This window comes from Diceros bicornis, chromosome 24 (genome assembly GCF_020826845.1).
Source record: "Diceros bicornis minor isolate mBicDic1 chromosome 24, mDicBic1.mat.cur, whole genome shotgun sequence".
NCBI classification, from domain to species: Eukaryota; Metazoa; Chordata; class Mammalia; order Perissodactyla; family Rhinocerotidae; genus Diceros; species Diceros bicornis.
Window position 1 is genome coordinate 882,251 of NC_080763.1, and position 13,844 is coordinate 896,094.

Below are 13,844 nucleotides of genomic sequence, written 5' to 3' on the forward strand. Positions count from 1 at the left end.
CTTGTTCCTACATAGTAACTTGCATCTTTGAATGAGAATGTGCTTGCTTACAGCAACGTGCTATATGTTCTGAATGCCCGAATTGGCAATCTGTGTCAAAACTTTGTTACGAATTATGTGATCCTTACTAGCTGGAAGTAAGGGAGATGGGGCATGAAGTTATTTCTAGGAGTTGGACACATACCAAGTTTAGCTCAGTTCTGGACATCTTTGAAATACCTATACAAACTTGTTCCTTCATAGTAACTTGCATCTTTGAATGAGAATGTGCTTGCTTACAGCAACGTGCTATATGTTCTGAATGCCCGAATTGGGAATCTGTGTCAAAACTTTGTTAGGAATTATGTGATCCTTATTAGCTGGAAGTAAGGGAGATGGGGCATGAAGTTATTTCTAGGAGTTGGACACATACCAAGTTTAGCTCAGTTCTGGGCATCTTTGAAATACCTATACAAATTTGTTCCTACATAGTAACTTGCAACTTTGAATGAGAATGTGCTTGCTTGCAGCAACGTGCTATATGTTCTGAATGCCCGAATTGGCAAACTGTGTCAAAACTTTGTTAGGAATTATGTGATCCTTACTAGCTGGAAGTAAGGGAGATGGGGCATGAAGTTATTTCTAGGAGTTGGACACATACCAAGTTTAGCTCAGTTCTGGGCATCTTTGAAATACCTATACAAACTTGTTCCTACATAGTAACTTGCATCTTTGAATGAGAATCTGCTTGCTTACAGCAACGTGCTATATGTTCTGAATGCCCGAATTGGCAATCTGTGTCAAAACTTTGTTAGGAATTATGTGATCCTTACTAGCTGGAAGTAAGGGAGATGGGGCATGAAGTTATTTCTAGGAGTTGGACACATACCAAGTTTAGCTCAGTTCTGGGCATCTTTGAAATACCTATACAAACTTGTTCCTACATAGTAACTTGCAACTTTGAATGAAAATGTGCTTGCTTACAGCAACGTGCTATATGTTCTGAATGCCCGAATTGGGAATCTGTGTCAAAACTTTGTTAGGAATTATGTGATCCTTACTAGCTGGAAATAAGGGAGATGGGGCATGAAGTTATTTCTAGGAGTTGGACACATACCAAGTTTAGCTCAGTTCTGGGCATCTTTGAAATACCTATACAAACTTGTTCCTACATAGTAACTTGCAACTTTGAATGAAAATGTGCTTGCTTACAGCAACGTGCTATATGTTCTGAATGCCCGAATTGGGAATCTGTGTCAAAACTTTGTTAGGAATTATGTGATCCTTACTAGCTGGAAGTAAGGGAGATGGGGCATGAAGTTATTTCTAGGAGTTGGACACACACCAAGTTTAGCTCAGTTCTGGGCATCTTTGAAATACCTATACAAACTTGTTCCTACATAGTAACTTGCATCTTTGAATGAGAATGTGCTTGCTTACAGCAACATGCTATATGTTCTGAATGCCCGAATTGGGAATCTGTGTCAAAACTTTGTTAGGAATTATGTGATCCTTACTAGCTGGAAGTAAGGGAGATGGGGCATGAAGTTATTTCTAGGAGTTGGACACATACCAAGTTTAGCTCAGTTCTGGGCATCTTTGAAATACCTATACAAACTTGTTCCTACATAGTAACTTGCATCTTTGAATGAGAATGTGCTTGCTTACAGCAACGTGCTATATGTTCTGAATGCCCGAATTGGGAATCTGTGTCAAAACTTTGTTAGGAATTATGTGATCCTTACTAGCTGGAAGTAAGGGAGATGGGGCATGAAGTTATTTCTAGGAGTTGGACACATACCAAGTTTAGCTCAGTTCTGGGCGTCTTTGAAATACCTATACAAACTTGTTCCTACATAGTAACTTGCAACTTTGAATGAGAATGTGCTCTTTACAGCAACGTGCTATATGTTCTGAATGCCCGAATTGGGAATCTGTGTCAAATCTTTGTTAGGAATTATGTGATCCTTACTAGCTGGAAGTAAGGGAGATGGGGCATGAAGTTATTTCTAGGAGTTGGACACATACCAAGTTTAGCTCAGTTCTGGGCATCTTTGAAATACCTATACAAACTTGTTCCTACATAGTAACTTGCATCTTTGAATGAGAATCTGCTTGCTTACAGCAACGTGCTATATGTTCTGAATGCCCGAATTGGGAATCTGTGTCAAAACTTTGTTAGGAATTATGTGATCCTTACTAGCTGGAAGTAAGGGAGATGGGGCATGAAGTTATTTCTAGGAGTTGGACACATACCAAGTTTAGCTCAGTTCTGGGCATCTTTGAAATACCTATACAAACTTGTTCCTACATAGTAACTTGCAACATTGAATGAAAATGTGCTTGCTTACAGCAACGTGCTATAGGTTCTGAATGCCCGAATTGGGAATCTGTGTCAAAACTTTGTTAGGAATTATGTGATCCTTACTAGCTGGAAGTAAGGGAGATGGGGCATGAAGTTATTTCTAGGAGTTGGACACATACCAAGTTTAGCTCAGTTCTGGGCATCTTTGAAATACCTATACAAACTTGTTCCTACATAGTAACTTGCAACTTTGAATGAGAATGTGCTTGCTTACAGCAACGTGCTATATGTTCTGAATGCCCGAATTGGGAATCTGTGTCAAAACTTTGTTAGGAATTATGTGATCCTTACTAGCTGGAAGTAAGGGAGATGGGGCATGAAGTTATTTCTTGGAGTTGGACACATACCAAGTTTAGCTCAGTTCTGGGCATCTTTGAAATACCTATACAAACTTGTTCCTACATAGTAACTTGCAACTTTGAATGAGAATGTGCTTGCTTGCAGCAACGTGCTATATGTTCTGAATGCCCGATTTGGGAATCTGTGTCAAAACTTTGTTAGGAATTATGTGATCCTTACTAGCTGGAAGTAAGGGAGATGGGGCATGAAGTTATTTCTAGGAGTTGGACACATACCAAGTTTAGCTCTGTTCTGGGCATCTTTGAAATACCTATACAAACGTGTTCCCACATAGTAACTTGCATCTTTGAATGAGAATGTGCTTGCTTACAGCAACGTACTATATGTTCTGAATGCCCGAATTGGCAATCTGTGTCAAAACTTTGTTAGGAATTATGTGATCCTTACTAGCTGGAAGTAAGGGAGATGGGGCATGAAGTTATTTCTAGGAGTTGGACACATACCAAGTTTAGCTCAGCTCTGGGCATCTTTGAAATACCTATACAAACTTGTTCCTACATAGTAACTTGCAACATTGAATGAAAATGTGCTTGCTTACAGCAACGTGCTATATGTTCTGAATGCCCGAATTGGGAATCTGTGTCAAAACTTTGTTAGGAATTATGTGATCCTTACTAGCTGGAAGTAAGGGAGATGGGGCATGAAGTTATTTCTAGGAGTTGGACACATACCAAGTTTAGCTCAGTTCTGGGCATCTTTGAAATACCTATACAAACTTGTTCCTACATAGTAACTTGCAACTTTGAATGAGAATGTGCTTGCTTACAGCAACGTGCTATATGTTCTGAATGCCCGAATTGGGAATCTGTGTCAAAACTTTGTTAGGAATTATGTGATCCTTACTAGCTGGAAGTAAGGGAGATGGGGCATGAAGTTATTTCTTGGAGTTGGACACATACCAAGTTTAGCTCAGTTCTGGGCATCTTTGAAATACCTATACAAACTTGTTCCTACATAGTAACTTGCAACTTTGAATGAGAATGTGCTTGCTTGCAGCAACGTGCTATATGTTCTGAATGCCCGATTTGGGAATCTGTGTCAAAACTTTGTTAGGAATTATGTGATCCTTACTAGCTGGAAGTAAGGGAGATGGGGCATGAAGTTATTTCTAGGAGTTGGACACATACCAAGTTTAGCTCAGTTCTGGGCATCTTTGAAATACCTATACAAACTTGTTCCTACATAGTAACTTGCATCTTTGAATGAGAATGTGCTTGCTTACAGCAACGTGCTATATGTTCTGAATGCCCGAATTGGCAATTTGTGTCAAAACTTTGTTAGGAATTATGTGATCCTTACTAGCTGGAAGTAAGGGAGATGGGGCATGAAGTTATTTCTAGGAGTTGGACACATACCAAGTTTAGCTCAGTTCTGGGCATCTTTGAAATACCTATACAAACTTGTTCCTAATAGTAACTTGCATCTTTGAATGAGAATGTGCTTGCTTACAGCAACGTGCTATATGTTCTGAATGCCCGAATTGGGAATCTGTGTCAAAACTTTGTTAGGAATTATGTGATCCTTACTAGCTGGAAGTAAGGGAGATGGGGCATGAAGTTATTTCTAAGAGTTGGACACATATCAAGTTTAGCTCAGTTCTGGGCATCTTTGAAATACCTATACAAACTTGTTCCTACATAGTAACTTGCATCTTTGAATGAGAATGTGCTTGCTTACAGCAACGTGCTATATGTTCTGAATGCCCGAATTGGGAATCTGTGTCAAAACTTTGTTAGGAATTATGTGATCCTTACTAGCTGGAAGTAAGGGAGACGGGGCATGAAGTTATTTCTTGGAGTTGGAGACATACCAAGTTTAGCTCAGTTTTGGGCATCTTTGAAATACCTATACAAACTTGTTCCTACATAGTAACTTGCAACTTTGAATGAGAATGTGCTTGCTTGCAGCAACGTGCTATATGTTCTGAATGCCCGATTTGGGAATCTGTGTCAAAACTTTGTTAGGAATTATGTGATCCTTACTAGCTGGAAGTAAGGGAGGTGGAGCATGAAGTTATTTCTAGGAGTTGGACACATACCAAGTTTAGCTCAGTTCTGGGCATCTTTGAAATACCTATACACACTTGTTCCTACATAGTAACTTGCAACTTTGAATGAGAATGTGCTTGCTTGCAGCAACGTGCTATATGTTCTGAATGCCCGATTTGGGAATCTGTGTCAAAACTTTGTTAGGAATTATGTGATCCTTACTAGCTGGAAGTAAGGGAGATGGGGCATGAATTTATTTCTAGGAGTTGGACACATACCAAGTTTAGCTCAGTTCTGGGCATCTTTGAAATACCTATACAAACTTGTTCCTACATAGTAACTTGCGTCTTTGAATGAGAATGTGCTTGCTTACAGCAACGTGCTATATGTTCTGAATGCCCGAATTGGCAATCTGTGTCAAAACTTTGTTAGGAATTATGTGATCCTTACTAGCTGGAAGTAAGGGAGATGGGGCATGCAGTTATTTCTAGGAGTTGGACACATACCAAGTTTAGCTCAGTTCTGGGCATCTTTGAAATACCTATACAAACTTGTTCCTACATAGTAACTTGCATCTTTAATGAGAATCTGCTTGCTTACAGCAACGTGCTATATGTTCTGAATGCCCGAATTGGGAATCTGTGTCAAAACTTTGTTAGGAATTATGTGATCCTTACTAGCTGGAAGTAAGGGAGATGGGGCATGAAGTTATTTCTAGGAGTTGGACACATACCAAGTTTAGCTCAGTTCTGGGCATCTTTGAAATACCTATACAAACTTGTTCCTACATAGTAACTTGCAACTTTGAATGAGAATGTGCTCTTTACAGCAACGTGCTATATGTTCTGAATGCCCGAATTGGGAATCTGTGTCAAAACTTTGTTAGGAATTATGTTATCCTTACTAGCTGGAAGTAAGGGAGATGGGGCATGAAGTTATTTCTAGGAGTTGGACACATACCAAGTTTAGCTCAGTTCTGGGCATCTTTGAAATACCTATACAAACTTGTTCCTACATAGTAACTTGCAACTTTGAATGAAAATGTGCTTGCTTACAGCAACGTGCTATATGATCTGAATGCCCGAATTGGGAATCTGTGTCAAAACTTTGTTAGGAATTATGTGATCCTTATTAGCTGGAAGTAAGGGAGATGGGGCATGAAGTTATTTCTAGGAGTTGGACACATACCAAGTTTAGCTCAGTTCTGGGCATCTTTGAAATACCTATACAAACTTGTTCCTACATAGTAACTTGCATCTTTGAATGAGAATGTGCTTGCTTACAGCAACGTGCTATATGTTCTGAATGCCCGAATTGGGAATCTGTGTCAAAACTTTGTTAGGAATTATGTGATCCTTACTAGCTGGAAGTAAGGGAGATGGGGCATGAAGTTATTTCTAGGAGTTGGACACATACCAAGTTTAGCTCAGTTCTGGGCATCTTTGAAATACCTATACAAACTTGTTCCTACATAGTAACTTGCATCTTTGAATGAGAATGTGCTTGCTTACAGCAACGTGCTATATGTTCTGAATGCCCGAATTGGCAATCTGTGTCAAAACTTTGTTAGGAATTATGTGATCCTTACTAGCTGGAAGGGAGATGGGGCATGAAGTTATTTCTAGGAGTTGGACACATACCAAGTTTAGCTCAGTTCTGGGCATCTTTGAAATACCTATACAAACTTGTTCCTACATAGTAACTTGCAACATTGAATGAAAATGTGCTTGCTTACAGCAACGTGCTATAGGTTCTGAATGCCCGAATTGGGAATCTGTGTCAAAACTTTGTTAGGAATTATGTGATCCTTACTAGCTGGAAGTAAGGGAGATGGGGCATGAAGTTATTTCTAGGAGTTGGACACATACCAAGTTTAGCTCAGTTCTGGGCATCTTTGAAATACCTATACAAACTTGTTCCTACATAGTAACTTGCAACTTTAAATGAGAATGTGCTTGCTTACAGCAACGTGCTATATTTTCTGAATGCCCGAATTGGGAATCTGTGTCAAAACTTTGTTAGGAATTATGTGATCCTTACTAGCTGGAAGTAAGGGAGATGGGGCATGAAGTTATTTCTTGGAGTTGGAGACATACCAAGTTTAGCTCAGTTCTGGGCATCTTTGAAATACCTATACAATCTTGTTCCTACATAGTAACTTGCAACTTTGAATGAGAATGTGCTTGCTTGCAGCAACGTGCTATATGTTCTGAATGCCCGATTTGGGAATCTGTGTCAAAACTTTGTTAGGAATTATGTGATCCTTACTAGCAGGAAGTAAGGGAGGTGGAGCATGAAGTTATTTCTAGGAGTTGGACACATACCAAGTTTAGCTCAGTTCTGGGCATCTTTGAAATACCTATACAAACTTGTTCCTACATAGTAACTTGCATCTTTGAATGAGAATGTGCTTGCTTACAGCAACGTGCTATATGTTCTGAATGCCCGAATTGGCAATCTGTGTCAAAACTTTGTTAGGAATTATGTGATCCTTACTAGCTGGAAGTAAGGGAGATGGGGCATGAAGTTATTTCTAGGAGTTGGACACATACCAAGTTTAGCTCAGTTCTGGGCATCTTTGAAATACCTATACAAACTTGTTCCTACATAGTAACTTGCAACTTTGAATGAGAATGTGCTTGCTTGCAGCAACGTGCTATATGTTCTGAATGCCCGAATAGGGAATCTGTGTCAAAACTTTGTTAGGAATTATGTGATCCTTACTAGCTGGAAGTAAGGGAGATGGGGCATGAAGTTATTTCTAGGAGTTGGACACATACCAAGTTTAGCTCAGTTCTGGGCATCTTTGAAATACCTATACAAACTTGTTCCTACATAGTAACTTGCATCTTTGAATGAGAATGTGCTTACTTACAGCAACGTGCTATGTGTTCTGAATGCCCGAATTGGGCATCTGTGTCAAAACTTTGTTAGGAATTATGTGATCCTTACTAGCTGGAAGTAAGGGAGATGGGGCATGAAGTTATTTCTAGGAGTTGGACACATACCAAGTTTAGCTCAGTTCTGGGCATCTTTGAAATACCTATACAAACTTGTTCCTACATAGTAACTTGCAACTTTGAATGAAAATGTGCTTGCTTACAGCAACGTGCTATATGTTCTGAATGCCCGAATTGGGAATCTGTGTCAAAACTTTGTTAGGAATTATGTCATCCTTACTAGCTGGAAGTAAGGGAGATGGGGCATGAAGTTATTTCTAGGAGTTGGACACATACCAAGTTTAGCTCAGTTCTGGGCATCTTTGAAATACCTATACAAACTTGTTCCTACATAGTAACTTGCAACTTTGAATGAGAATCTGCTTTCTTACAGCAACGTGCTATATGTTCTGAATGCCCGAATAGGGAATCTGTGTCAAAACTTTGTTAGGAATTATGTGATCCTTACTAGCTGGAAGTAAGGGAAATGGGGCATGAAGTTATTTCTAGGAGTTGGACACATACCAAGTTTAGCTCAGTTCTGGGCATCTTTGAAATACCTATACAAACTTGTTCCTACATAGTAACTTGCATCTTTGAATGAGAATCTGCTTGCTTACAGAAACGTGCTATATGTTCTGAATGCCCGAATAGGGAATCTGTGTCAAAACTTTGTTAGGAATTATGTGATCCTTACTAGCTGGAAGTAAGGGAGATGGGGCATGAAGTTATTTCTAGGAGTTGGACACATACCAAGTTTAGCTCAGTTCTGGGCATCTTTGAAATACCTATACAAACTTGTTCCTACATAGTAACTTGCAACTTTGAATGAAAATGTGCTTCCTTACAGCAACGTGCTATATGTTCTGAATGACCGAATTGGGAATCTGTGTCAAAACTTTGTTAGGAATTATGTGATCCTTACTAGCTGGAAGTAAGGGAGATGGGGCATGAAGTTATTTCTAGGAGTTGGACACATACCAAGTTTAGCTCAGTTCTGGGCATCTTTGAAATACCTATACAAACTTGTTCCTACATAGTAACTTGCAACTTTGAATGAAAATGTGCTTGCTTATAGCAACGTGCTATATGTTCTGAATGCCCGAATTGGGAATCTGTGTCAAAACTTTGTTAGGAATTATGTGATCCTTACTAGCTGGAAGTAAGGGAGATGGGGCATGAAGTTATTTCTTGGAGTTGGACACATACCACGTTTAGCTCAGTTCTGTGCATCTTTGAAATACCTATACAAACTTGTTCCTACATAGTAACTTGCAACTTTGAATGAGAATGTGCTTGCTTGCAGCAACGTGCTATATGTTCTGAATGCCCGATTTGGGAATCTGTGTCAAAACTTTGTTAGGAATTATGTGATCCTTACTAGCTGGAAGTAAGGGAGATGGAGCATGAAGTTCTTGCTAGGAGTTGGACACATACCAAGTTTAGCTCAGTTCTGGGCATCTTTGAAATACCTATACAAACTTGTTCCTACATAGTAACTTGCATCTTTGAATGAGAATGTGCTTGCTTACAGCAACGTGCTATATGTTCTGAATGCCCGAATTGGCAAACTGTGTCAAAACTTTGTTAGGAATTATGTGATCCTTACTAGCTGAAAGTAAGAGAGATGGGGCATGAAGTTATTTCTAGGAGTTGGACACATGCCAAGTTTAGCACAGTTTGGGGCATCTTTGAAATACCTATACAAACTTGTTCCTTCATAGTAACTTGCAACTTTGAATGAGAATGTGCCTGCTTACAGCAACGTGCTATATGTTCTGAATGCCCGAATTGGGAATCTGTGTCAAAACTTTGTTAGGAATTATGTGATCCTTACTAGCTGGAAGTAAGGGAGATGGGGCATGAAGTTATTTCTAGGAGTTGAACACATACCAAGTTTAGCTCAGTTCTGGGCATCTTTGAAATACCTATACAAACTTGTTCCTAGATAGTAACTTGCAACTTTGAATGAGAATGTGCTTGCTTACAGCAACGTGCTATATGTTCTGAGTGCCCGAATTGGGAATCTGTGTCAAAACTTTGTTAGGAATTATGTGATCCTTACTAGCTGGAAGTAAGGGAGATGGGGCATGAAGTTATTTCTAGGAGTTGGACACATACCAAGTTTAGCTCAGTTCTGGGCATCTTTGAAATACCTATACAAACTAGTTCCTACATAGTAACTTGCAACTTTGAATGAGAATGTGCTTGCTTACAGCAACGTGCTATATTTTCTGAATGCCCGAATAGTGAATCTGTGTCAAAACTTTGTTAGGAATTATGCGATCCTTACTAGCTGGAAGTAAGGGAGATGGGGCATGAAGTTATTTCTAGGAGTTGGACACATACCAAGTTTAGCTCAGTTCTGGGCATCTTTGAAATACCTATACAAACTTGTTCCTACATAGTAACTTGCATCTTTGCATGAGAATGTGCTTGCTTACAGCAACGTGCTATATGTTCTGAATGCCCGAATTGGCAATCTGTGTCAAAACTTTGTTAGGAATTATGTGATCCTTACTAGCTGGAAGTAAGGGAGATGGGGCATGAAGTTATTTCTAGGAGTTGGACACATACCAAGTTTAGCTCAGTTCTGGGCATCTTCGAAATACCTATACAAACTTGTTCCTACATAGTAACTTGCATCTTTGAATGAGAATGTGCTTGCTTACAGCAACGTGCTATATGTTCTAAATGCCCGAATTGGGAATCTGTGTCAAAACTTTGTTAGGAATTATGTGATCCTTACTAGCTGGAAGTAAGGGAGATGGGGCATGAAGTTATTTCTTGGAGTTGGAGACATACCAAGTTTAGCTCAGTTCTGGGCATCTTCGAAATACCTATACAAACTTGTTCCTACATAGTAACTTGCAACTTTGAATGAGAATGTGCTTGCTTGCAGCAACGTGCTATATGTTCTGAATGCCCGAATAGTGAATCTGTGTCAAAACTTTGTTAGGAATTATGCGATCCTTACTAGCTGGAAGTAAGGGAGATGGGGCATGAAGTTATTTCTAGGAGTTGGACACATACCAAGTTTAGCTCAGTTCTGGGCATCTTTGAAATACCTATACAAACTTGTTCCTACATAGTAACTTGCATCTTTGAATGAGAATGTGCTTGCTTACAGCAACGTGCTATATGTTCTGAATGCCCGAATTGGCAATCTGTGTCAAAACTTTGTTAGGAATTATGTGATCCTTACTAGCTGGAAGTAAGGGAGATGGGGCATGAAGTTATTTCTAGGAGTTGGACACATACCAAGTTTAGCTCAGTTCTGGGCATCTTTGAAATACCTATACAAACTTGTTCCTACATAGTAACTTGCAACTTTGAATGAGAATGTGCTTGCTTACAGCAACGTGCTATATGTTCTGAATGCCCGAATTGGGAATCTGTGTCAAAACTTTGTTAGGAATTATGTGATCCTTACTAGCTGGAAGTAAGGGAGATGGGGCATGAAGTTATTTCTAGGAGTTGGACACATACCAAGTTTAGCTCAGTTCTGGGCATCTTTGAAATACCTATACAAACTTGTTCCTACATAGTAACTTGCATCTTTGAATGAGAATCTGCTTGCTTACAGCAACGTGCTATATGTTCTGAATGCCCGAATTGGCAATCTGTGTCAAAACTTTGTTAGGAATTATGTGATCCTTACTAGCTGGAAGTAAGGGAGATGGGGCATGAAGTTATTTCTAGGAGTTGGACACATACCAAGTTTAGCTCAGTTCTGGGCATCTTTGAAATACCTATACAAACTTGTTCCTACATAGTAACTTGCATCTTTGAATGAGAATCTGCTTGCTTACAGCAACGTGCTATATGTTCTGAATGCCCGAATTGGGAATCTGTGTCAAAACTGTTAGGAATTATGTGATCCTTACTAGCTGGAAGTAAGGGAGATGGGGCATGAAGTTATTTCTAGGAGTTGGACACATACCAAGTTTAGCTCAGTTCTGGGCATCTTTGAAATACCTATACAAACTTGTTCCTACATAGTAACTTGCAACTTTGAATGAGAATGTGCTTGCTTACAGCAACGTGCTATATGTTCTGAATGCCCGAATTGGGAATCTGTGTCACAACTTTGTTAGGAATTATGTCATCCTTACTAGCTGGAAGTAAGGGAGATGGGGCATGAAGTTATTTCTAGGTGTTGGAAACATACCAAGTTTAGCTCAGTTCTGGGCATCTTTGAAATACCTATACAAACTTGTTCCTACATAGTAACTTGCAACTTTGAATGAAAATGTGCTTGCTTACAGCAACGTGCTATATGTTCTGAATGCCCGAATTGGGAATCTGTGTCAAAACTTTGTTAGGAATTATGTGATCCTTACTAGCTGGAAGTAAGGGAAATGGGGCATGAAGTTATTTCTAGGAGTTGGACACATACCAAGTTTAGCTCAGTTCTGGGCATCTTTGAAATACCTATACAAACTTGTTCCTACCTAGTAACTTGCATCTTTGAATGAGAATCTGCTTGCTTACAGCAACGTGCTATATGTTCTGAATGCCCGAATTGGGCATCTGTGTCAAAACTTTGTTAGGAATTATGTGATCCTTACTAGCTGGAAGTAAGGGAGATGGGGCATGAAGTTATTTCTAGGAGTTGGACACATACCAAGTTTGGCTCAGTTCTGGGCATCTTTGAAATACCTATACAAACTTGTTCCTACATAGTAACTTGCAACTTTGAATGAAAATGTGCTTGCTTACAGCAACGTGCTATATGTTCTGAATGCCCGAATTGGGAATCTGTGTCAAAACTTTGTTAGGAATTATGTGATCCTTACTAGCTGGAAGTAAGGGAGATGGGGCATGAAGTTATTTCTAGGAGTTGGACACATACCAAGTTTAGCTCCGTTCTGGGCATCTTTGAAATACCTATACAAACTTGTTCCTACATAGTAACTTGCAACTTTGAATGAGAATCTGTTTTCTTACAGCAACGTGCTATATGTTCTGAATGCCCGAATAGGGAATCTGTGTCAAAACTTTGTTAGGAATTATGTGATCCTTACTAGCTGGAAGTAAGGGAGATGGAGCATGAAGTTATTTCTAGGAGTTGGACACATACCAAGTTTAGCTCAGTTCTGGGCATCTTTGAAATACCTATACAAACTTGTTCCTACATAGTAACTTGCATCTTTGAATGAGAATGTGCTTGCTTACAGCAACGTGCTATATGTTCTGAATGCCCGAATTGGCAATCTGTGTCAAAACTTTGTTAGGAATTATGTGATCCTTACTAGCTGAAAGTAAGAGAGATGGGGCATGAAGTTATTTCTAGGAGTTGGACACATACCAAGTTTAGCTCAGTTCTGGGCATCTTTGAAATACCTATACAAACTTGTTCCTTCATAGTAACTTGCAACTTTGAATGAGAATGTGCCTGCTTACAGCAACGTGCTATATGTTCTGAATGCCCGAATTGGGAATCTGTGTCAAAACTTTGTTAGGAATTATGTGATCCTTACTAGCTGGAAGTAAGGGAGATGGGGCATGAAGTTATTTCTAGGAGTTGAACACATACCAAGTCTAGCTCAGTTCTGGGCATCTTTGAAATACCTATACAAACTTGTTCCTACATAGTAACTTGCAACTTTGAATGAGAATGTGCTTGCTTACAGCAACGTGCTATATGTTCTGAGTGCCCGAATTGGGAATCTGTGTCAAAACTTTGTTAGGAATTATGTGATCCTTACTAGCTGGAAGTAAGGGAGATGGGGCATGAAGTTATTTCTTGGAGTTGGACACATACCAAGTTTAGCTCAGTTCTGGGCATCTTTGAAATACCTATACAAACTAGTTCCTACATAGTAACTTGCAACTTTGAATGAGAATGTGCTTGCTTACAGCAACGTGCTATATGTTCTGAATGCCCGAATAGTGAATCTGTGTCAAAACTTTGTTAGGAATTATGCGATCCTTACTAGCTGGAAGTAAGGGAGATGGGGCATGAAGTTATTTCTAGGAGTTGGACACATACCAAGTTTAGCTCAGTTCTGGGCATCTTCGAAATACCTATACAAACTTGTTCCTACATAGTAACTTGCAACTTTGAATGAGAATGTGCTTGCTTACAGCAACGTGCTATATGTTCTAAATGCCCGAATTGGGAATCTGTGTCAAAACTTTGTTAGGAATTATGTGATCCTTACTAGCTGGAAGTAAGGGAGATGGGGCATGAAGTTATTTCTTGGAGTT